Below are 26,035 nucleotides of genomic sequence, written 5' to 3'. Positions count from 1 at the left end.
TTGCACAGCTGTGCTGGGGATTATCCACCTGGTGGTATGTTTGAGGGGCCGGCGGTATAGCCGTGGCTAATGCGTGACGGTCATAATAGCTGCTGGAACACCGCCAGCCTGTTGGCGGTGTTTACCGCTAGCTTACCGCTGGCCGCCAGGGTCGTAATGAGGCTCTCAATGTGCTTTGCTACCAGTGATGGATGGACTTTTATGGACTCTTAACAGGGGTGAAACTGTAGCAGTGATCCTGCTGGATCTTAGTGCTGCTTTCAACACTGTCTCACAAAATATTCTGCAGAGTCAAATAAAGGACTGCGGGATCAAGGACAAGCCTTTTGCGTTGTTCACCTTCTTTTTGAAAGGCTGGAGCTTTCAGGTCCTAGACAAACCTTTCTACTCTGAGATACCTACATTTGAGGTTGGAGTTCCTGAGAGGTCGTCCTTGAACCCCACTCTTTATTGCCTTCGACCGACCTCTGGCAAACCTTGTTGAATCTTTTGGCATCTCTTTATTCTCATACGACCATGACAGTCAATTAATCTTCTGTCTCTCTCGAGTATGGGGTCAATGTAGAATGCCTCAGAGATTAACTCCTTGCTGTCTCCAATTAGATGGGGATGAGCTTAATGGAGGGAAGATGGAAGTGCTTATTGTTCTAAATCAGCAGACACTGGCCTCCTGTGTGGTGGCCATATGCATTTGGCCTTTTCGCTTCACCCAAGTCTGTGGGTAAAGACCTTAGGATGTGGTTTGACAGTGAGTGAAATATGGACCTCCAAATAAATAAATAAATGTTTGGTGTTGCTTTGGTCTACTGCACTTCTTAAAGAAAATACTGTGGGCTTTACCAGACCATATGCAGAAGAAAAATTACCAGGCAATTGCAATCTCTCACGTGGACTATGTCAATGCACTTAACTTGGGGGTCAAGCATGTTTCCCTTAAATGGCTGCAGACAATCCAAAATGTCACTGCTCAGCTGCTACTACATATACATAACTTTCAGTCAGTGTCCTCTCACCTGCCCTTACTTCACTGGCTTCCTGTGGAGAAGTAGGTACAATATAAGGCATTATGTATTGCCTATAGGGCCTTTTTAAGCACCATCCCTAAGTTTCTAAGGGGTATGATTCAGCCATATATGCCAGCCAGGGTCCTACAGTCAGCAAAATCCTTCTTGGTAATTCTGCCCAGGTTTAAAAGAGCCACAGGTGGTAGTCGATAATTTAGCTACCTGACTTCCAAACTCTAGAATTCTCTTTGGGTTCAGCTTTGTGCAAGCCACAGCAAAGTTCTTTTCAGAAGTAAAAGCTTAAAGCCTGGCTCTTTATGGACAATGTTTATGGGTGTGTGGCACTGCAGTAGCACTGCATAAATCATAACATAGGCAAGCCATGCCAAAATCTATGTACTCTTTTTCCATGTGTCTGCCTGGTAAATGTTTCAAGCTTTAGAGATTTTGAAAGTGTAATAAAAATGGTTGTCGTACTTGAACTTTTTATTAAAATGTGTTGGATGAAGAGATAAATTAGCAAAAGCAATAGGTCTGATGTTGGCCACCAGATTTTTGGCAATTCTTGTTTTATTTTCTCATGGTTTTTGCAAAACATTATATTTGGGAAGCTGCCACCCTTTATCAATCTAAGGAAAATATGAGCTAAAGGCAAAAATGTTTATGATCGTAAAAAGGCACACATTAGCATAGTACTTCTTGATACTGGAGGAAACTACTTTGTCTGTGGATAAGTTTGTGGCTAAGTTATGGTATGCTGCCCTTGTGAACGGACAGTTTGCCATAACTCATAGTATTGTCAGCCAATGGCTAAAGTAGGCTGACGCATTGCCCCTTGATGCAAGCTGTAGCTGGTTGAAGAAAAATTTAATGGCACAACCACGGACAAATGGATGACATGTGTCTGAAAACCCTTTAAATTATACACATATTTTGGTTAAAAAAAGGTCTTGGCTAACAAAGACCTAACAAGCCAATTGTTATGACATTGCCCTTGAGAAAGCAAGAACGAAGGAAATAAATAAAGAAAGAAAAACAGAAAGGAGGAAGGAAAGAATGAAAGAACAAATCAAATACCAAAAGAAAAAACAGGGAAGAAGGAAGAAAGAAAGAAAGAAAGAAAGAAAGAAAGAAAGAAAGAAAGAAAGAAAGAAAGAAAGAAAGAAAGAAAGAAAGAAAGAAAGAAAGAAAGAAAGGAAGAAAAGAAAGAAGGCATAGCAGAAAAAGCAAAAGAAAGGAAAAAGAAGGCAATGAAAGAAAAGGCAAGAAAGAAAGAAGGCGAGTAAGAAGAAAAGAAAAAAGGAAATAAAGTAAAGAAGGAAAGTGGTGACATCAAAAAGTGACGACCTAACAGTCACAACACAAACCTAAAAATGCCAATCAGTATGCTGTTGGCTGCTACCATCTTAGCTTAGAGAAAGGAAGAATGACATAAAGAAACCAAAAATGGAGGAAAGAAAGAAGCAAAAAAGAATGAATAAAAGAAAAAGTAAATAGAAGAATAGAACATAAAGGAAAAGAAAAGAAAAAGGAAGGCATGAAAGAAAGAATAAAGGAAAGAGAAAGAAGGGAAAGAAAATAGGAAGAAGAAAGAAAAACAAAGAAAAAAGGAAATAGAAAGAAGGAAAATGAAAGAAAGAAGGCATAAGCAAAAGAAAGGAATAAAGTTGCAAAGACAGCAAAAGGAAGGAATGAAAGAAGGCCAGAAAGACAGAAATCAGACACAAAAAGATAGAAAGAAAGGAAGAACTCAAGAAATAGGGATGCCAACAAAGGCAAAAAGAAGGCAAGAGGGGAAGAAAGAAGGCATGAAAAAAGAAAGAAGGGATGAAAGAAGGCAAAGGAAGAAAGAGAAAAGAAAAAGGAACGTAGGAAAGAAAGAAAGAAAATACAAAGAAAGATGTAAAGAAGCCAAAGACAGAAAGAAGGGAAAAAAGACAGACAGAAGGCAAGTAAGTGAGAAATAAAGAAAGAATACAAGAAAAACAGAAGGAAGGCAAGAAAGAAAAGACAAGAAAAAGAGAAAGAAAGCAACAAAGCAAGACGGACAGTAGAAAGGCAGAGAAAGGCAAAAAGGACAGAAAATAGGCAATAAAGAAAGAAAGAAAGAACAACAAAAAAAGAAAGAGAAAGAAGAAGGAAAGAATGTATGAAAGGAAAAAGGGAAAAGGAAATAAAGGAAGGAAGAAAGAAAGGAGGAAAGAAAGAAGGAACAAAAGAAGGAAAGAAAGAAAGAAAAAGAAAAAAAAGAAAGAAAGAAAGAAAGAAAGAAAGAAAGAAAGAAAGAAAGAAAGAAAGAAAGAAAGAAAGAAAGAAAGAAAGACAAATAATTAAAAAGGAAAGAAAGAAGATGAGAATGGAAAAAGTCAAGCAAGAAAGAAAGCAAAAGCGAAAGGCAGCAGGAAAGAAAGAAGCAAGAAAAGAAAGAAAAAAGTGTTTCAACTGCTGTGAATTAAGCACAATAAAGGCTGGATTTCTCTCTGGACAGGGATTATAAAAAAAATGATTGGTGAAAGTGAATTCAGAATAAACATGTTCCATGTGCATAGTAGAAAGAGGATACTTTGAGATAAAATAGTTGCATGTGGACACAATTTGGTATGGTGTGAAAAAGCAGCACGAGATAAAGGACATTCCAACAAGAATTTACAACAGTGTATGCAGGAAATATGTTCTGTGCATGAAGAGCTGGTATAAGGTATCCTGCTATCACATCAATCTTTAAACACGAAGGCAACACTAAGATCATAAAAGAAAAAGAAAAACATTGACACAAAAAGAAACTACCTTAATTAGGAATGTGCTGATTGTTGGACAGCAAAATGCAGTCACTCAAAGTGAAGTTAATCAATGGCTTCAGTAGGCTGGCCCATGGCCCTATGCTCTTTGCTGTAGTAGAAGGAAGCAAAATGTGAATGACACAATGACAGAACAATGGATGAAGGGAGCTGGGTTGAAGTCAGTTTATATAAGTATGTTATACATATAGGGGGTCATTCCGACCTCGGCGGTAAAAGTCACTTACCGCCGGCCAGAAGGCCGCCATAACACCGCCGCGGCCGCGGTAAACCGCCATGGTCATTCTGACCCGCAACTGGCAAACCGCCAAAAACCCGACATCCACAATATTCCGCCACACCAAAGGTCAGCGGGAAACTGGCGATGACCAAACCTCCACCGTCACGCCAACAGAAATACACCCTTGCCATTCCGACCCACAAATCCCCGCAGCGGTCTTTCAACCGCGGTATTCCATTGGCGGTACACACCGCCGCGGTCAAAATACACACACCTTTACAAAACACATCCACATTGGATAATTCAAAATACACACACCTGAGACACATACACACACCACTACCACACACCCAATTCAGTATAAAACACCCACCCACATCACCCACAAACCCCTACGACCACAATTGCGAGTGAAGGACAGAGAGAGAGAGCACAGCATAGAGTACACCATCACACAGAGGCAAATCACAACATCACCCACACACTTTCCACGCACAAAACACCATACACCACCACACTCACCACACTCTACAACACAAACACCACCCCTCACCTCATCCACACCACCCCATGGCACCCCAAAGACACCCCAGGTTCTCTGACGCAGAACTCAGGGTCATGGTGGAGGAAATAGTACGTGTCGAGCCCCAGCTCTTCGGGGTACAGGTGCAGCACACCACCATTGCCAGGAAGATGGAGCTATGGCAAAGAATAGTGGACAGGGTCAACGCTGTGGGACAGCATCCACGCAATCGGACGACATCAGGAAGCGGTGGAACGACCTACGGGGGAAAGTGCGTTCCATGGTATCAAGGCACAACATTGCGGTGCAGAAGACTGGCGGCGGACCCCCACCTACTCCCCCAGAATTCACAGCATGGGAGGAGGAAGTCTTGCCCATCCTGCATCCTGAGGGCCTCGTAGGAGTAGGCGGAGTAATGGACTCTGGTAAGGCAAATCTTCACTACTTCATTCCCCCCACCCCACCTGCATGCCAAATCATACCCCCACCCTCACCCCCACCGCCATCACACCAACTCCTTGCTAATGGCTCAGAATCACAACCCACCCATCCCAAAACCCAGCCCTGCATGCCTCCCCAAAGCATGGACACCCATCCCCAAAGCATGCCCACTGCACACACCCATCACCCCCACAAGCCACCGTCACAAAAGCCCCCACAAGGGAATGCCAGCACTGGGGGACACGGCCACCCACCCATTACACGAAATGCCACACACAGAAGCAATAACCATACTCCTATACCCCTGCAGGACCCGAACGCCACCACACCGCCACGGAGGGTCCAGAGATGTCCATCCCACCCCCAGAAGAGGCCCCCAGTGATGACAGCAGCTCTGTCTCCCTGGACCCTGATGACCAGCCCGGCCCATCGGGGACCTCGGGACAGTCGGTTCCCCACAGACAGCCACAGGCTACACCAGACCTAACCCCCTCTGGGAACACCAGCACAGCTCCCACCCAGCGGGCCCATGCCTCTGTCTCCAGGACACGTCAATCAGCGGTGTGTCCACCACTACAGGGCACCCAGGTTGACCCACCACCCCAACAACAACAGGGACCTGGGGGCAGTGGTAGTGGTAGTGGGCACACCGTCCAGGGGACAGAGGCCCAGGGAAACAGGGGAACTGGGAGGGCTGCTGTGCGACAGGGGGGGGACAGGCCCAGGAAACCGACTCTCCAAGAGGCCCTCTCCTCCATCATGGGAGCATACCACCGCTCCCAGGAGACGATGGCTACGGTACTGGCCAGGTTCCAGGAGATCCAGGTCATGCAGGAGGAACAGTACATGGGGTTCAGGAAGGAACTGAGGAACATTAGTTCCGCAATGGGGACCATCGTCGTGGCCCTAACCCAGATAGTCACCACATTGCGGGACCATGTGGCACCACAAAGGGCCCCTGTCACTAGCCTGGACCAGGAACAGCCTACCACCTCCACCGGCGCTAGTGGACAGGAGGCCCCCACACAAGGACGGGCCACCAGAACCCCACCTCCTGCAGAAGAAGAACCACCCCGCAAGCGGAACCTGAGATCTCACAAGAAGACAGAGTAGGATTGCAAGACCCCCGCCAGCAAACGATACCCCCTGATGTCATCCCACTGTCCCACATTGTCACCCTGTCCAACCTTGAACTGCCCCTGCTCCATCCTTCCACAGGCATATGGACAATGCACCTGTGCGACTGAGAACTGGACTCTGCCATGGACATTACTCCACCATCACCCATCCCCGTTTTACAATCATGTTCCATAAATTTAGCACTTGAATAAAATCACTTTTTGCACAAAAAAATCTGGAGTCTGCATGTAATTTGAACAAATGTATTAGACATAATGGTGCCAAAATGTTCAGTTACATTGTGATGACAACATACCACTGTCACACAGCTGTAGTACATGGGCAAACCAAGCAGAGGTCACGCAGTGGGGCCCACAGCTCTGAAAACGGAAGGGAAAGTCACAACTCAGTTAACAGGAACTGGGGGGGAACGCAGACAGTAGAGAGGCAGGAGACTTTAAGTAAATGTAAAATGGCGTGGTTGATTCGTACCTGTGTGCTACTGAAAATACTGTTGTATCACTGTGTCCCTGTTGTCTGTGTCGTCCCCGTCTTCCTCCTCCTCTTCACTCTCCACAGGCTCCACAGCTGCTACAACACCACCATCTGGACCATCCTCCTGCAGGAAAGGCACCTGGCATCGCAAAGCCAGGTTGTGAAGCATACAGCAGGCCACGATGATATGGCACACCTTCTTTGGTGAGTACATTAGGGATCCCCCTGTCATATGCAGGCACCTAAACCTGGCCTTCAGGAGGCCGAAGGTTCTTTCTATAATCCTCCTACTTCGCCCATGGGCCTCATTGTAGCGTTCCTCTGCCCTTGTCCTGGGATTCCTCACTGGGGTAAGTAGCCACGACAGGTTGGGGTAACCAGAGTCACCTATTAGCCACACACGGTGTCTCTGTAGCTGTTCCATCACATAAGGGATGCTGCTATTTCGCATAATGTACGCGTCATGCACTGACCCAGGGAACTTGGCATTTACATGGGAGATGTACTGGTCAGCCAAACAGACCACCTGGACATTCATAGAATGATAACTTTTTCTGTTCCTGTACACCTGCTCACTGCCACTGGGGGGAACCAAGGCCACATGTGTCCCATCAATGGCCCCAATGATGTTGGGGATATGTCCAAGGGCATAGAAATCACTGTACTGTAGCCAAATCGGCCACCTCAGGGAAAACAATGTAGCTCCGCATGTGTTTCATCAGGGCAGACAACACTCTGGTCAAAACCTTAGAAAACATAGGCTGAGACATCCCTGATGATATGGCCACTGTTGTTTGGAATGAGTACTGACAGACCCTGCACCAGAGGGGGAATCCCTGTGGGTTGGCGAATGGGGGACATCAGGTCTGGCTCCAGCTGGGCACACAGTTCCTGTATAGTGGCTCGGTCAAGTCTGTATGTCAGTATGACATGTCGTTCTTCCATTGTCGACAGGTCCACCAGCGGTCTGTACACGGGAGGATTCCTCCATCTCCTCGCAAGTCCCAGCGGACGGTGCCTAGGAAGGACAAAATGGAGCACAGAGTCAAGCAACCCACAGGTACGTAACCACAGCTTGCACAGTACACGATTCGCTATGCATTGAATGGCTTGTATGAGTGGCAATGCAAGGCCTAGGCCTGTGTGACGCCATAGAAATTCAGCCATGTGGGCCCTTGAAATGGCGGCTGCCTGACCTCTGAAGTGTGACAATGGTATGTGAGGTCAATGCGCTGGCGTGGCACACCGTGGCGGTAGGCGGTCGAAGACCGCGGCGCAAAGCAGCATTGGTTAATATAGAACCCTATGGGTCTCAGGAGCCAATGATGATGTTCGCCGGCGGTCGCGGTACGCAGCGCCGCGGTACGCACCGCCGCGGGCGTTACTGCCATTTTCTAACTGCTTAATCACTCGAGACCTGATCATCCACAGGAGAGGACCTATACTGCAAGTGCTGCTGTGAACTCGGTCTGGAGGAGACAATGGCTGCTGCGACTGGGGAAAGGGCCCCTGCCTTCATATCTGAGGAATTGGATAAACTCGTTGATGGGGTCCTCCCCCACTATGTGCTACTCTACGGTCCTCCAGACCAACAGGTAAGTACACTGGGAGCACGTAGTATGGGCTATGCCTGTGTTGAGTGGGGTGGATGTAAGATGGTGGTGAGGGGAGCGTATGAGGATAGCAACGCACGACAGATGAGAGCATGTGCCACATGGCAAGGTTGGGGAGGGGGGGCCACTCACATTGACCATGCAGAAAAGTGATGATATTTATTTTTCCACCCTGTCCATGTCACATAGGTCAGCGCCCATCAGAAGATCGACATTTGGCGTGCCATCGCCAAGGACGTCCGGGCCCTGGGGGTCCACAACAGACGGGGCACCAACTGCCGCAAGAGGTGGGAGGACATCTGCCGCGGGAGCAGAAAGACCGCCGAGGCTCTGCTGGGGATGGCCTCCCAACGTAGGAGGGGTGCCAGTCGTCAATTGACCCCCCTGATGTCCCGGATCCTGGCGGTGGCCTACCCCGATTTGGATGGGCGCGTGAGGACACCACAGCAGACACAAGGGGGTGAGTATCAGCACATTCTGCTATATTAGCGCACAGTGGAGGCGTCTGGGTGGGGGAGGAGGGCTGTGGCTATCTCTAGGCCAAGGCGGTATCTGTAGGCTAGGCCCCTCCGTTAGACATAGCCCTGTGCCCCCGCCCCCACCTCTGTAGGGTGCTAAGTACAGCTATCCATGGCCCGGGCTCACCTATGTGTGCATTTGTCGTCCATAGACTTGTAGGCCAAGTCACAATAATTGAGTAGTGTACCCCGAGTGCGCGGCGTAGTGCAGGGGGCTTCTGTGTCTGTCCTCTCCGCCAACGGTGCCGCCAATGCATGCACTCAACATGTCTTTCTTTCTTCTCTCCCCCCCTTATTTCTTGGTTTTCCTGCTCATGTGTGCATTAGCATCATCAGGCGGAGGAGAAGTGGCATCGGCGCACGAGGGAGCTGCATCTCACATGGGCCCGGAGGGCCCTGCAACCGACTCGGACTTAACCAGTGAGACGGCGGGCGAGGGGGGCTCCACAACGGGGACCCGTGGAGACGTCAGCGACACCGACACGTCCTCGGAAGGGAGCTCCCTTGTGGTGGCGGCAACATCCGTGCCCACCGCTACAACAGGTACAGCCGCCACCCAGCGCACCAGCTCCGCCCTCCCAGCAGCCCCTCAGCTTTCGCCCCGTGCCCGCTCGGTCAGGAAGCCGGGCATCTCCTTTGCCCCTGGCACCTCAGGTCCTGCCCCAGTTACCCCTGCTGCCCTCAGTGAGGAGGTCATTGACCTCCTCCGGACGCTCATTGTTGGGCAGTCTACCCTTTTGAATGCCATCCAGGGGGTGGAAAGGGAGGTGCATCGGAGCAATGCATACCTGGAGGGCATTCATTCGGGTCAGGCTGCCCATCAGCGATCGTTCAACGCTCTGGCCTCAGCACTGACGGCAGCAATTGTCCCTGTGTCTAGCCTCCCCCCTCCAACTTCCTCAACCCAGTCCCACTCCCCTGTTCCTCTGCCTATCCCAGACACACCTACAGACCAGCCTGCACACACATCAACACCCAAGGGCAGCTCATCCAGACATAAGCACCACAGATCACACAAGCATTCACCCAAGCAACATCCACATGCAGACACAGCAACACCCACTGCCTCCACTGTGTCCCCCTCCTCCTCATCTCCCTCCTCCCTCCCTGTGACGTCTCCACTCACACCTGCATGCACACCACCATCAGCCAGTACGTCCATCACCACCACACCCACCAGAACAGTCCGCACACGTGCAGTCACCACCCCCACTACCATTTACACGTCCCCTGTGTCCTCTCCCAGTGTGTCTGTCACCCCCTCTTCCAAACCACACAAACGCAGGCAGCCACCCACCCAACAGCCATCCACCTTACGACAGCCTCCGTCACAAGCACCTGCACCCAAAGACAGCACACTTGACTGTCCTACAACCACATCCTCTTCCTCCACTCCCATACCCACTACAACTACCCATCCCTGTCTTTCGAAATTGATTTTCCTTTCCAACCTTGGCCTCTTTCCAACAACTGACCCACCCCCTCCATCTCGTAAGAGTCCAACCAGCACCTCAGCCACCACAAGCCCTGCACCTACTAGGACCATCGTTCAGGGCTATTGGAGTCCACCAGCTCCTAGGGCAGGAACATCGGCCAGCAGCAAGGGGACAGCCAGCCCACCCCCTGGGAAAAGAAGCCAAAAAGTGAAGGGCCGGCGCCACAGGCCTGAGACGGCTGCCCCCAAGGACACCAGCCTTGCACCGTCACCTGGCCCATCCACCAAGGGAGGCAAGGGCCCCAGAGATTCTTCCAAGGAGGGCAAGGGCCCCAGAGATACTTCCAAGGGAGGCAAGGGCCCCAGAGATTCGTCCAAGGAGGGCAAGGGCCCCAGAGATACTTCCAAGGGAGGCAAGGGCCCCAGAGATTCGTACAAGGAGGGCAAGGGCAGCAGGGCGAAGAAGTCCGGCAGCAGGCGAGCTGCCCAGGAGGGCCCCACCAGCCCCATTTGGGGTGTGACGGAGGACACCCACGGGCCCAGGAGTCCAACACAGAAGGGCCCCGCAAGCGATAGGTCGGATGGCGACTGAGCGGGAATGATTGCCCAGATCTGGTTCCCTAGGATCACAAGACAAGCACTGCTGAACAGGGCCCCGCCATGAGAAGAACCGCTGAACAGGGCCCCGCCGTGAGAAGAACCGCTGAACAGGGCCCCGCCGTGAGAAGAACCGCTGAACAGGGCCCCGCCGTGAGAAGAACCGCTGAACAGGGCCCGCCGTGAGAGGCACCGCTCCGCTGGGCCCCGCCGTGAGAAGAACCGCTGAACAGGGCCCCGCCGTGAGAAGAACCGCTGAACAGGGCCCCGCCGTGAGAGGCACCGCTCCGCTGGGCCCCGCCGTGAGAAGAACCGCTGAACAGGGAGGGCCCGCCGTGAGAGGCACCGCTCCGCTGGGCCCCGCCGTGAGAAGAACCGCTGAACAGGGCCCCGCCGTGAGAGGCACCGCTCCGCTGGGCCCCGGCGTGAGAAGAACCGCTGAACAGGGAGGGCCCGCCGTGAGAGGCACCGCTCCGCTGGGCCCCGCCGTGAGAAGAACCGCTGAACAGGGCCCCGCCGTGAGAAGAACCGCTGAACAGGGCCCCACCGTGAGAGGCACCGCTCCGCTGGGCCCTACCGTGAGAAGAACCGTTGAACAGGGCCCCGCCGTGAGAAGAACCGCTGAACCGCTCCGCTGGGCCCTTCCTGTCAAGCACCGCTCCGCTGGGCCCTTCCTCTCAAGCACCGCTCCGCTGGGCCCCGCCGTCTCTGCACCGCTCCGCTGGGCCCTTCCTGTCAAGCACCGCTCCGCTGGGCCCTTCCTGTCAAGCACCGCTCCGCTGGGGCCTTCATCTCAAGCACTGCTCCGCTGGGCCCTTCCGGTCAAGCACCGCTCTGCTGGGCCCCGCCGTCTCTGCACCGCTCCGCTGGGCCCTTCCTGTCAAGCACCGCTCCGCTGGGCCCTTCCTCTCAAGCACCGCTCCGCTGGGCCCCGCCGTCTCTGCACCGCTCCGCTGGGCCCTTCCTGTCAAGCACCGCTCCGCTGGGCCCTTCCGGTCAAGCACTGCTCCGCTGGGCCCTTCCTGTCAAGCACCGCTCCGCTGGGCCCTTCCTGTCAAGCACCGCTCCGCTGGGGCCTTCATCTCAAGCACCGCTCCGCTGGGCCCTTCCTGTCAAGCACCGCTCCGCTGGGGCCTTCCGGTCAAGCACTGCTCTGCTGGGGCCTTCATCTCAGGCACCGCTGGCCCATTGGCAGGGCCGGATCTGTGTCGGGCAGGGCTTCACGAAGCAGTCTGGGCACCATGCCTCCTCCATAACCAGTGGAGTCTGTAATCCACCAGATGGGCTGTGGCTTTGCACTCCCCAGGATGGTACAGTGGGCAATCCACCCACTGAAAAGACTTGTGAGACTGTGGCTTTGTACTCCCCAGGATGGTACAGTGGGCAATCCACCCACTGTAGAGACTTGTAAATGTAAAAATGTAAATTTGCACTTGTATAGCGCACTACTCACCCGTTAGGGTCTCAAGGCGCTGTACTCATACCGCTATGGAACCCCTCCTGGCTTTTCCCTGTGAGGTGCCCACTCCTGCAGAGGAGCAGGTAGACAATCGCTGGTAGGATGTTTAATTCGGGTTCCATGCTGTCCAGATTCCTCGTGGAGTGTATAGAGGTGAGCGTGAACACCAAACTAGCCTTTGAAATGGCCAGTCACCAATCTGAGAAGGCAGCGGTGGAGAAACACAGGAAATTTAAGTTCTCCGAGAGGGAGCTTGAAATCCTCATGGATGAATGCTGCAATTATCATGACCAGCAATTCGGTTGCTTCTGTGACTGTGTCTGAGTCTGAAAAGAAGAAGATATTGAGGGATACAGCAGTGCATTAATGCCCTGGAAGTGGCTGACCGGTCCATAGATGAGATCAAGAAGTGCTGGTATGACCTACGCTCACAGGCCAATGGGAGGGTGGCAGCACACCTGCGAAACGCCAAGGAAACTGGAGGTGGTCCTTCAAATGTCTCCCCCCGAAACCAACAGCGGAGGCTATGGTTGAAACAAACCTTCAGCCTGAGGCAGTGACTGGATTTGACTCCCTGCACATGTCTGCCTCTCTGACACACCAGATATGTGCTAGACAACTACTATGCCAAAATTCATGTCTGCTCAACCAAGGTCCCCAATGCATGCAACTCACCCTCACCCAGAAACACCAGGATGATCCATGTAGATAATCAAAAAGTCACACATATTGCATTATGGGAAATGTAGTCCAATGCATAAACAGTGCAGTGACTGTCAATCATTGGTTGAAAAATGTTGCGCAACCAATGAGATAGTGTTTCACACATAAATTTTATTAATCTCCCCATTTGCCAATTAGGTACACCAGTGGACATACAAGAATGGGCTGCAGATGAGGGAGAAGGCCAGGTCCAGCTGGAGGAAGGGCAGAGTGAGGTGCCTGTGAGTCTCCCAAGCACTTCGCTTAGCCAGGTCAGTACAGCGTTCAACTCCCCACAGCCAGCTGCAGACGAGGTGTAGGAGTTCCAACTGCCAGCCATTCCTAGGCACACTACAGTCACCAGAGTCCGGCAGCAGCACCCCACTCAGCAGACACATAGCCACCAGCAGGCCAGACAGGCATCTTGGTCCCAGACGGCATCCAACAACCAGACGGTGTATGGCAGGCTGGAGGAGGCAATGCTGCAGGTTCATTGCCTGCAACAAAAAAAGCTAAGGTTGCTCAAGAGTAAGCTCACACAGGGTTTTAACTCCATGACCCGCCAGTTGGCTGACAATCAGTCCCATATGGACTCTAAAATGGATATCCTTACAGGTGAAATTGGCGAACTGTGCACTGAGCTGACTGGGAACAGGAGCCTGCAAAGGCACAGGGAGCGAAAACGAGGCATAAGGTTGGAGGCCATGACAAGGGTCAAAGGGAGGCCCGCACAGACAACAACAATGCTTTCCAAGCGTAACATGGTCTTCCAGGTCAAGTTGGGCCACTACAGTGGTGATGTGTCACAGGGCCTGGCACAGACCACCGCAGCCATGGAGGAAATTCAAACAGCCATCATTGTGAGGCACCGGACAGTGAAGTATCAAGCCTCAGTAGGGGCATGGCCAAGATGGCGACCGGAGTGGACACTAAATAGTGAGCTCCGCTCTTGGCCCAACAATAATCCTGACTTCCATCCTGCCCGGACTTCCCTGGTGCCTGCCAAAGTGTTCGGGACAGTCCTGTGAGGCTAAGGTGGGAGCCGCTAAGACAGGCTCTGCCCACCACGAATGCAAGCGCGGCGTAGCCGTGCTGCCTGGCAGCTCGGAATGCCGGCCATCAAAAGCAGATGTGGCCCGCTGGGGGAGGATTCAACACACAGTCACATCAGCAACTTGGGCCCTGACCACAGGAACCTCGTGTACCTGTGTGCGCCAGGTCGAGGAGAGCGCAGCACAACTACGGGTCACCCCGGCGTTGGGCTATATGGAGGTTGCATTAAGAATACCCTGCAGCGGGCGAAGAGAGTCCCGAACAGAAGGCCCACACAGCCTGAGGGTTGGCTTGAGCAAGAACAGTACCGGGGCGAGGACAATCCTGGAGACTGGGTCCTTTTGCCATAAGGGGGCCAAACGAGAGCCGGTGAGTGGCTTCCTGAGTGGGTTCAGAAGTGCAACTCAGGAGGGACACATGACGTGCGTTGACCAAAGATAGAGAGAGCATCGAGGGGTTTTGCAGGCCGCCTCAATCAGATCGAGGGAGTACACTCTGGTAACACGTTGATTGAGCCATCGGCTGCGTGTAGAGTGCAAAAGTGAACCTTCCAGAGCTTCTCACCGGTACCAGCTCTTGTGGCTATCGCATTGCGTACAGTAATATATGCGCCACTGGTGGCGGGTTGTGCAGTAGATGGCTAAGTTGATTGAGGCCACAAATAATCCGGGCAGCGAGGGCACGGTCACCCATAATCATGGTGAAACCGAAGCAGATGCGACCGCTTTTGTCCACTGGAGGGGAGATACTACTCCCCAACACTGCTGCAAGAGACCACGCTGTGTCCCTCCAACAAATGAACAAGACATTTTGGGCCCACTCTACCCAATTCGACAAGCTACTACAGGCCGTTCTGGACACTAGGGTAACCTTGGAAGAAAACTGACTTGACTTGGTGGCGCTTGAGGTGAATCTATGCAGAGCGGATCACTGTAAGTTAGTGGACAGGGTATCTGCAAATGAAACCACACTCACAACAGTTTGACCCAAAATCAAGGAAGTACAGGATCAGCTGCAGAGGTTGGAGTCAGAGGTTTCATCACTGAAACGCAGAGCAGAAGACGCGGACAGCAGATCGCAGAGAAATAAGGTTTGCTTTATGGGGTTTCTGAGCGAGTCGAGATGCCCAAAGCTAAGGCATTCTTAAAGCAGTGGTTAAAGGACATGGGGCCAGATGTAGGAAACTGTTTGCGACTCGCAAACTGCAAAATTTGCCGTTTGCGAGTCGCAAATCGCAGTTTCCTATTCAGAAATGCATTTTGCGAGTCGGGACCGACTCGCAAAATGCATTTCCGACTCGCAAATAGGAAGGGGTGTTCCCTTCCTATTTGCGAGTCTGAGTGGTATGCAATACCATTTGCGACCGCGTACGCGGACGCAAATGGCATCGCAGTTACCATCCACTTCAAGTGGATGGTAACCCACTCGCAAATTGGAAGGGGTCCCCATGGGACCCCTTCCAGTTTGTGACTGGACCCACAAATATTTTTTCAGGGCAGGGAGTGGTCCAAGGGACCACTCCCTGCCCTGAAAAAATTCCGAAACTAAAGGTTTCGTTTTTTTTTTAAGTGCAGCTCGTTTTCCTGTAAGGAAAACGGGCTACACTTAAAAAAAAAAAAACTGCTTTATTGATCAAGCAGTCACGAACATGGAGGTCTGCTGACGACAGCAGGCCTCCATGTTAGCGAGTGCCTATACTCGCTATGGGGCCGCAATTTGCGACCCACCTCATGAATATTCATGAGGTGGGTCATTGCGACCCCATAGCGAGTCGCAGTCGGTGTCTGAGACACCGTACTGCATAGCAATTTGCGAATTGCAAATTGCGAGTCGCAGGGACTCGCAATTTGCAAGTCGCAAATTGCCGTTTTGCTACATATGGCCCATGGTGCTGGCAAACAATGTGTCACCCTCTCTCATGGTTGAACGCGCTCACCGGATCCCGGGCAGGCCACCGTGGCCGTGGGGTCCGCCCCAGCCCTTAATAGCATGGTGCCTCAACTTCCGCAATTGGGACCAGATTCTGTAAAGTTTCCGATTGCAGGGCCCTTGGCAATTCGCCAATAATACTATTACCACCTACCTGACTACACCATTAAGGTACAACGCAAACGTGCATCCTTCGCAAAGGTCAAACAACTCTTGTGTGAGTGCAACATCACCTACTCTTTGCTGTTCCCAGCACGACTCTGGGTAGTAGAGGTAGAGAAAATTCACATCTTTCCTTCCCCGGACGACGCATTGACCCGGTTACACGCCAAGGGCTTGGTTAAATCTCAAAGTGTTAAATCCAAAACGGATGAATGGGTTACATCCCAAATTCGGTGCAAGAAAAAACCCGGAATCACAGCGCGCCCATCCAGGGCACAAGTTGTCAAGAGCCAAGCACAAGCCCTGATAGAAGCCAATCAGCTTGCATCTAACCAGTACGCCACTCTTCACGAGGACAAAAGCATGGACTTGAACTCATCGCAGGGCCGCTCAAGTGCCTCCATGTCCCCTTCTGCACTTGGTCCAGGACTTACTCCACGCACAGCAGATGACCTCTAAATTTGTTCAACATACGTGGTTCTAGGGGCCTCATCCTAGCCCCAAGCCATAGACTAATGAATCTCCGGCTGCGCAGAAGAAGTGGTGAAAATCATGGTAATTGGTGGAAGAACTGAGGTGACTTGGTAATTCCCCCCCACCGTAGATACCCACTGGCCCCTTTGGTGCCCCCCCGGGGCCTGTCACCAAACCATAGGCACAACAAATGACTATGCAGATGAGATAGAATGGACGAGAAGATTAGTCAAATCGGGCCAAAGCCCACGCCTCTTTTATTCCTTTCACCCACGCCCCTCCACACCCTATGGGTTTCCGTAGAGACACTGTTCATACCATTGTTGAATGTGGCACATGTTGTGCTTACACGTTGCAAGTTGGGCGTTGCCCAGTAAGTTGGCACCTTGTTTATTGTTACTATTCTAATACATACTCTTAGACACCGACCAAACTGTAACAGAGAAGGGAGATCGAAGACACGGATAGTAACGATCTGGCCACACATTACTTCACAATATCGCAAACACATGAGCATTGATATCTATAATGTATTTACCTGGACCGTGAGAGGCATGGCCACTCTCACTAAGCGTACTAGGATTTATACTTACCTGAAGAGGTACAGAATACACTTAGCGATATTACAAGAAACGCACCTCACAGCAGCAGAACTACACACCATCAAAACCAAATATTCGGTACAACAACGTCAGCATACACCAAAGGGGGGCTGGTGTGGGTGTCTCCAGAGGTCCCATATGAGGTGAGGCACTGCACGACAGACGCTGACGGCCGTTTTGTATTACTGGAAGGCTCACTAGATGGCAAACCATTATCCACAGCAGGCCTATATGCCCCCAACCCGAAATAGGATGAATTCCTCCTAACCCTCTAGCCTTCACTCTTTTGGGACCTAACAACCAATATTATATGGGGAGGTGATCTAAACTGTGTACCAGACATAGATAAGGATAGGTCTCATCCACCGCTAGTCAGCGCTCCCAGTAGGTAAATATCCAAAGTACTGTCAACGTGGATATCTGAAAGGGGACTTTGCGACGTGTGGTGACTTCTCCACCCTCTAGATAGGGAATACTCCTTCTATTCACCGGTCCATTGACTACACACCTGCATAGACCTGCTGCTCACCTCTGTCGCACTGGCTAGTACCTTCACTGAGGTATTCTCCTTGGCTAAAACGCTATATGACCATTGCCCCTTGATGGCCTCTATACACTGGGGTAGACCACGCACTTGCATACGCACATGGCGGCTGCAATCGGACATGCTGTTGGACCCTCCGTTTCGCCAGGAAATGGCTGAGTACATCTCTAAATATTTTGAATTAAATAGGGGGACGGCCACCTCACGCACAATAGAATGGAACGCTCACAAAGTTTTGGTGAGAGGTCATTGCTTGTCAGCAGCGGGAGGATTGTGACGCACGCTGTTGCGCGAGTTGACACAACTAGAAACAGATCTGCATGGCATGGAATGTGCGGTGGCACAGGGCATGCTCAACCCTGACGCCCTTCTCGAACCATGTACATGTAGGAATGAGGTGGACATGCGCTTGCAGAAATTTGATTATCAACACTATTTTGCCAGAACACACTCAGAGGGTGATCGCTCCAGCAGACTATTGGTGTCAACACCAGGGCAGTGCACGCTCTATTGGCGACTAGAATGCAAAAACACAGCACTCTCAAAACAACGTAATTTATGCATTGTGCTGATATGTTGTTGTTTAACCTTTTGCATTGCAGAGTTCAATCCTGAAGACTTATTTTTAATGTGATTACAAATGCTGTTCATTTGCAATGTATTGCTGCAGGCTTTCAGAGTGTGTTAGGGTGTGGTCCCTTTCCAGGGCCTTCTAGAGACTTTCCCTGTAACATGCCTGGGTGTGGTTGTGGGCTGGGCCAAGACTCTATAAAAAAGGAGCCAGCCCAGCTCCAAGTGCTCACTATTCAGAGGTCCCGGTGCAGAGCAGCAGCTACTTCCTGAGCTTCTGTCCCTTTGGCCTATTTGATCTTCCAGACATCTGACTTTCATTCTTCATTTGGAGATCCTTGTTTTGGGCGGTAAGACGGTGGTTGGGCTGGCCTCCCGACGACGTTATCGAGCACTCTCATGTTCTTGGGCCTAATTCTTTTATGATTTGACAGAGTATTTTGCGCGTGTGAAATATGCGTTTGAGTGTTTGTGACATTTGTAGGGTGACTTGCGAATCGGCAAGACGCGCAATTCGTTTCATGATAATTTAATCTTGTTATTCATTGCACGCTACCATTTCTTGACAGTTGCATGGTAGCTTAAGAATCGGCAAGACGCGCGATTCGTTTTATGGTGTTTTAACTTTGTTGTTCATTGCTCGCTACCATTTCTTGACATTTACATGGTGGCTTAAGAATCGGCAAAAGACGCGCGATTCGTTTCATTGTACTTTGATCTTGTTATTCATTGTGAGCTGTTATTTCTTGGCATTTACATTGTGGTTTATGAATCAGCAAGACACGCCATTCGTTTAATGATGATTTGACTTTGATATTCATTGCGTACTACCATTTCTTGGCTTTTTACATGGTGACACTCGAATCGGCAAGATGCACGATTCTCTCCTCGATTTTAATTCATGTTGTTTATTGAATGCCACTATTCTAAGATATTTATCATGTAATATTCGAGTTGACAAGTTATGTGAGTTGTTTTTCCTGAATCCATATTGTGTTATTCATGGTGCACAATCCTTTTATGGTGTTTACTATATATTCTCATGTAAAGGAAAGTACTTGAATAAGAAAGTTTTCATTTAATCCATCTTGATTCCCTTACAGGTATCCGGCCATCTTGAAACTTAGTCATTTTAAACTTAATTCTTAGATTGTTCATGTTGTCAGAATGACTATGCTTAGAGTCATAGTCTAGTATTGATTTCACAAGATATAATTTTCATATTGTGTGTTCTAACCTTTTTCTTACTACAGGTCTCCTTCTCAGCTGTTTCCCTTCCTAATCCCCTCTTCCCCTCTTGAACTCTCTTAGCCTCTGTGATTTAACTATCAGAGTCTTGGAGCTGTTCAGTGGTGGACGTGTTGGGAACGTGCGCAGACCCCGAGGATCTGGTGACTCTGACAATTGGCTTGGTTAATTCGGGGTGAGTTACCACACTCTCCTATAGGAGCCATACGGCTTGACTCCGGGGTGATGGTTAACACGCAGGCAGACATAAACAACACCTTTAAGCAATACTACAGCAGATTATATGAGGCGAGACCTAACCCCCGATACACGTATAGCAGACTTCTTTTACTCACTTCCTCTCACACAGCTCTCTCCACTGCAACAGTTGGAGTTAGAGAAACCCATAGATGCAGACGATCTCTAGTCTGCACTGCGACAATTAACTCACAACAAGGCACCGGGCTGCGATGGCCTACCAGTGGAATATTATTATACTTTCACTGCACAGATACTCAAACCATACTTAGAGCTGCTACAAGAAGCACAAACAAAGAGGCAACTCTCAGAATCACAGCGCAAAGCATTAATAGTAGTCCTGCCCAGATTAGGCCGGGATCCCCTAGATGTACGGTCATACAGGCCTTTATCATTGTTGAACCTGGATTGTAAATTATTGGGCAAGATACTCGCGAATCGCCTGCTCCCGTTAATGACGCACTTGGTACACGTAGACAAATCAGGGTTCATTCCCGGTCAGAACACCTTCCTAAATGTTAGACTCCTGTTGCAGGTCATGTCAGCTGCTCTGGAGTTGGCAGGGTTGCAGTTTCCTTGGATATCGAGAAGGCTTTCGATACTCTCGGATGGCCTTTTTCATGAGAAGCCCTGAGGAACATGGGGTTTGGCCACTTATTCTTGGCATGGATTGAGACCCTGTATTCTAACCCCACAGCTAGGGTTAAAAAGGTCAAGTTTATTTTGGAAAGCTTCCCTATTGGGCGGGGAACTAGGCAAGGATGCCCAGTATCACCGCTGTTATTCGCATTAGCAATCAAACCCTTGGCAGCCCAGCTCAGACAACGGGCACAACAGTGGGGGCATACCACATGGCAATAGATACCAGATTATATTCCTCTACGAGGACGATGCACTAATATATTTACATAAATGCACATCATTGCTCCCAGACCTCTTGCAATTATTGGAGCACTTTGGAGACATATCTGATTTACAGGTGAATTGGTCAAAATCATGTTTGTTTCCAATGACTCCGGTCCCAGAGGAACTAAGGGCCAGATGTAGGAAAATTGCAAATTGCGACTTGCAATTTGCGAGTCCTTCTGACTCGCAAATTGCAAGTCGCAATTTGCAATGCAGAACGGTGTCTCAGACACCGTCTGCGAGTCGGTATGGGGTCGCAGAGACCCACCTCATTAATATTAATGAGGTGGGTCGCAAATTGCAGCCCCATACCGACTATAGGCACTCGCAAGCATGGAGGCCTGCTGTCGTCAGCAGACCTCCATGTTCGTGACTGCTTTTAAATAAAGCAGTTTTTTTTTTTTAAGTGTAGCCCGTTTTCCTTAAAGGAATACGAGCTGCACTTAAAAAAAAAAACGAAACCTTTAGTTTCGGTATTTTTTCAGGGCAGGTAGTGGTCACTTGGACCACTACCTGCCCTGAAAAAATAGTTTTGGGTCCATTCACAAAGGGGAAGGGGTCCCATGGGGACCCCTTCCAATTTGCGAGTGGGTTACCATCCACTTCAACTGGATGGTAACTGCGACACCATTTGCGACCGCATATGCAGTCGCAAATGGTATTGCATACCACTACGAATCGCAAATAGGAAGGGAACACCCCTTCCTATTTGCGATTCCGAAATGCATTTTGCGAGTCAGTCCCGACTCGCAAAATGCATTTCTGCATTGGAAACACGCATTTGCGAGTCGCAAACGGCAGATTTTGCCGTTTGCGACTCACAAAGTGTAGTGTAGATCTGGCCCCAGGTTCTAATTTCACAACTCATAAACTACCATGGTGCTACTCCACATTCAAATACCTAGGTATTCAAATATACCATAATATCGCTGACTTAAGGGTAGGCAATTTAGGACACTCGGTCAGATCAATCAAGGGCTCCCTAACGTTCTGGAGCTCACTACCGCTATCACCATTGGGAAGAGTAGCGATTGTGAAAATGATAATACTTCCCAGACAACTATACTACTTTACAGCACTTCCAATAGTTATCCCTTGTTCCTTCTTTAAAACGCTGAATAGTTTGCTGATCGACTTAACATGGGGCACCGGTTGTTGCGAGTCGCTCTCGCCATCACATACTCACCGCTTGCACATGGGGGACTAGGCACACCGAATTATGAGCTATATTCATCGGCAGCACAGCTACAATGGCCATTGCATTGGACGCAGAACCTTCCCAGTACAGAGATAACGTCGGGGCACGACAATCTGGGGCACTCTAATGTATTGGGGTGGTTACATGACCACACAAGCTCCCCATGGAACACAAACATTCTGATGATTGTGGCTCATAAGTGCTGGCGCCCGTACATATTGAATGGTGGCTCGGTCCCACCTTACTCGCCCAGGATCCCACTGGTGGCCATCCAGGGTGTGTGGAAATTAAATTTTCATCCTGCCCTTGAATCATGGCCGGAACTAGGCATATAAACAATTGGGGATATGTTAAAAAAGGGTATTATTATGTCATACTGAGCTCGCAGCCGTGCACAATGTAGGTCCAGGACGGTTCATAACTTACTGTGCATTACAACAACTCATACGCAGAGTATGGCAAAGCGGGGATAATGAACCTACAATCCCCCCCTCTACGCAACTTGTTAGCGGGCCTTGGACCTCATTATAACATTTCCCAGTTGTATAGTACTCTGCTTGGGAGCTCTGTGGATGCTCACATTAAAGCAAGGGTCAGATGGGACCGGGATCTCCCAACTCCGTTATCACAACCGGCATGGAACACTGCGCTCAGCATGATCAAAGAGGTGTCACGCAATCCACGATTCCGCTACACTCAATTTAACTACTTGCACCAAACTTACTTATCCCCACATCGGCTTCAGCGCATGTTCCCTCATAATACTTATGAATGCCCGCGGTGCGGAGAGTCAGATGTTACCTTTGATCACATAACGTGGGACTGCCCACCAGTTCTACTGTCCTGGCATACAATAACCTCCTTAACAGCTGAACTGGCAGAACACCCACTATCCCCTATGCCCGAATCCTGTCTACCGGTGCTCCGCATGAGGTCCGTGAGGGGGAAACAGTTACATAGGTGCTGCTACATCGTGCTGTTTAAACGCCTTCTGGCAATGCAATGGAAGGCACTGAACACACTAGACACGCAACGCTGGCTGAGCGACCTGTTGAGATTGGCAAGAGCAGAAACACAGGTTCTACACTCACTCCAAGATAGGGGAGTAAAGATAAAAGGAGTGGAAATACGGGATACATTTATAACTTCAATTGATGCCAAGGATGACACCCACCCTCCCTAAACTCACAAGGGATGACACCAGGTATGCAGGGCTAACACATCAGCGACACGACCCAGGTGGCGACTAAACACAGGATGCACGTGAGGTTACCAAACCGGAATACAGTACCCCAATCGTTGGGGACTTTCATAACCAGGTCAGCGCCTTCTCGTCCTCCTGCTTCAACACCCTTTGCATGCTCCGCAAAATCTACAGGTGGATCAGCACTGAAATCAGAAGGATGGTATGAGAGAACAGGGCTGATTGCAGAGGCACCCTAACTTTTTGCCCCCATTTTCCACTTTTTGCTGGTGTTTTCCTGACTCTGATGGTGCTCTGGGTACTGCTAACCAGCCCCAGGGCCTGTGCTCTGTGTAAAATCAGTATGAAAATTAGGCTAGTTATATTTGGCTAAGGCAACCTACCTATTAGTCCCTAGTATATGGTTGGGCATGTAGGTTTAGGGACCCTAGCATAGGTAGTGCACCCATAGGTACACTGCTGAGGTGCCCAGTGTCATTTTAAAGGCAGGCCTGCCTTGCTGGCTGCTTTTAAATTAAAGTTACATGCAAATTCGACTTTGGAATTAAAAGTAGCTCCAAAGCCTTAAACTACCTTATTTTTACATGTAAGTCACCTCTAAGGTGTGCCCTATGTGTCCCTAGGGCTGGGTGCCATGTAACTATAAGCAGGGACCTTATAAAAATAGTTGTACAAGCCCTAGTGAGGTAAAACAGCCAAATTAATTTTTCCCTCATTGTAGTGAATGGCCTCCATAGGCTAGAATGGGAAGACTTTATTTTAATTTTTAAAATCCCCTTAAGTAACAGATACCAGAAGTTTGGTATCAAATTAATTGTTATAATAAATCCCACAACTTCCAGTTATTGGATTTAATATAACGTGTTCAGGTAAAGAGTTTTAAACTCTACCTGAAAAGTTCCCAAATTCAGCCCTGCAGTGTTTTTGCTGCTGTGCTCTGATTGGCCAGCCTCCAGCAGCCTGGCCAGGCTGCCTTGATGAGGTGTGAAGTGGCCTGGCTCAGCACAAAGAGATGTGCCTGGGGGAGGAGATCTCCCCTCAGCAGATGGTGAAGCAGGAAGGGGGAGGGCTGCCAAACTGGTCATCAAAGGCAGAGAAGGACATTTGGAGCAACCCAGCAACACCCACACATCCTGCAAACCCAGACAATGAGGTGCCCCCTTGACTAGATTAGGAGAGGGCAGGAGAGGGGTGTGTTTGGGATTTGTAGCCACACCAGTGGGTGGGCTCAGCCAGATGTAACCTCCAAAAATCACTTTCAGCCATGATGGATTCTTGAGGAATGTTGCTCCCTGGGATTGATTTTTGCCACACTTCCCAGGAAGTGGTCATCACAGGGGGAAGGACCCTGCCCCTGATTGGAGAACCAGGACCCCCCTGTTTTTTACCCAGGAGCAACAATAAAACTGGCAGACCTGCACCCACACCTCATATCCCTATCAGATTCCAACAAGGAAGATCTACAGGAGAAGAAGGACTACCCTGCTGGACCCCTGACCTGCACCTGGACACTGCACTCTGGAGGACTGCACCAGCTGCACACTTGGGCTTCACCACTAAAAGGGCTTTATCTGTCTTCTACTGCTTCAAGAAGGGACTCCCTGTTTGCTACAGGTACAAAGGAGCTGCCCAGAGTCCCTTCATCAAGTCCTGCAAGCAGAGCACAGCTGACCAGCGTCCAGTGGCCAGGTGCATTCTGGGAATTGTAGGCCCAACTCCCAGGGATCATCTCAGAGCTTCTGGAACCTTGGGGTGAACTGTGGACCTCAAAGGGACCTTAAAGGAACATCTGGAAGAAGATCCAGAAGTTTGGAGAAGTTTGGAGAACTTTTGAAAAAAAGCTCCATAGAGAGACAGACCTGCCACGGCAACTGTAGCTGACTTGCCTCAACCGCGACCTGGCCTGACTTGCAGGTTTGTCCCGGTGAAGAAACTCTCCAAAAAAGAGACTAATTCCGAACATAGGAAGTTGGCCGGGACCTCCCAGCCAGCGTATCCAAGGACGACGGCTCAAGATTCAGGTTTTCCCCAGTCGAATGATTTTCACCTCGAAAAAATGACTAAGTCCGAAGGTAAAAATCTCCACCGAGGGCTCTCGCGACGTGTAGCTGAGGAAGAGTTCCAGGAGGTCGGATTGGATTGGTAGGATCATCCCACTGAAGAAAATCTCCAGAAAAATGACTAAGTCCTAAGGTAAACTTTTGACTGAGGCCTCCCACGGGCTGTAGTGGAGCCGGGCTCCATCGCGGTCGGCCTTAAACTTTGACTTTGCCCCGGTCGAGGTGCGACCTGATGACCAGATTGGCACTTTTTGTTTCTATGCGCTAGAAAGCAATAATTATTTAAAAATTCATATCTCCGGTTCCCCTTATCCGATTTTATTTGTTTTTGTGTCATTTTAAAGCGAAAAATATTCCCTATTTTCATAAATTGTTTTTTGATTTTTAAACTGTTTCTGGTGTTTTATTTAATTACTGTTTTGTGATATTTGAATGCTTTACGCTTTGTCTCCTACGTTAAGCCTTGTTGCTCGTTGCCAAGCTACCAAGGGTTGAGCTGGGTTTAATTTACTGAGACCTGACTGGACCTAAGTGGAGGTTAGAGGCCTATTGCTAAGTGTAAATACTTACCTTCCCTTACCAATAACCCATTTTCCAACAGATGGTTACCCAGGCCCTCGTCAGCGGCCGACTGGACTACGGCAATGCCCTGTACGCGGTAACCATGGAAGCTCTCCAGAAAAGACTGCAATGGATACAGAATTCCTCCACACGCCTCATCCTAAACATCCTCCACCACAGCCACATTGCAGCCCACCCGAGAAACCTACACTGGCTTCCCGTCAGCAAAAGGATCACATTCAAACTCCTAACCTACGCCCACAAAGCACTCCACAACGCCTGACCAGCATACCTCAACAATCATCTCACCTTCTACACCCCGAACCGTCAGCTACGCTCTGCCGATCATGCCCTCACCACCGT

Source organism: Pleurodeles waltl, chromosome 3_2 (assembly GCF_031143425.1).
Source record: "Pleurodeles waltl isolate 20211129_DDA chromosome 3_2, aPleWal1.hap1.20221129, whole genome shotgun sequence".
Taxonomy (NCBI): domain Eukaryota; kingdom Metazoa; phylum Chordata; class Amphibia; order Caudata; family Salamandridae; genus Pleurodeles; species Pleurodeles waltl.
The sequence above is the reverse complement of the archived record's forward strand: the minus strand, read 5'-3'. Positions refer to the sequence as shown.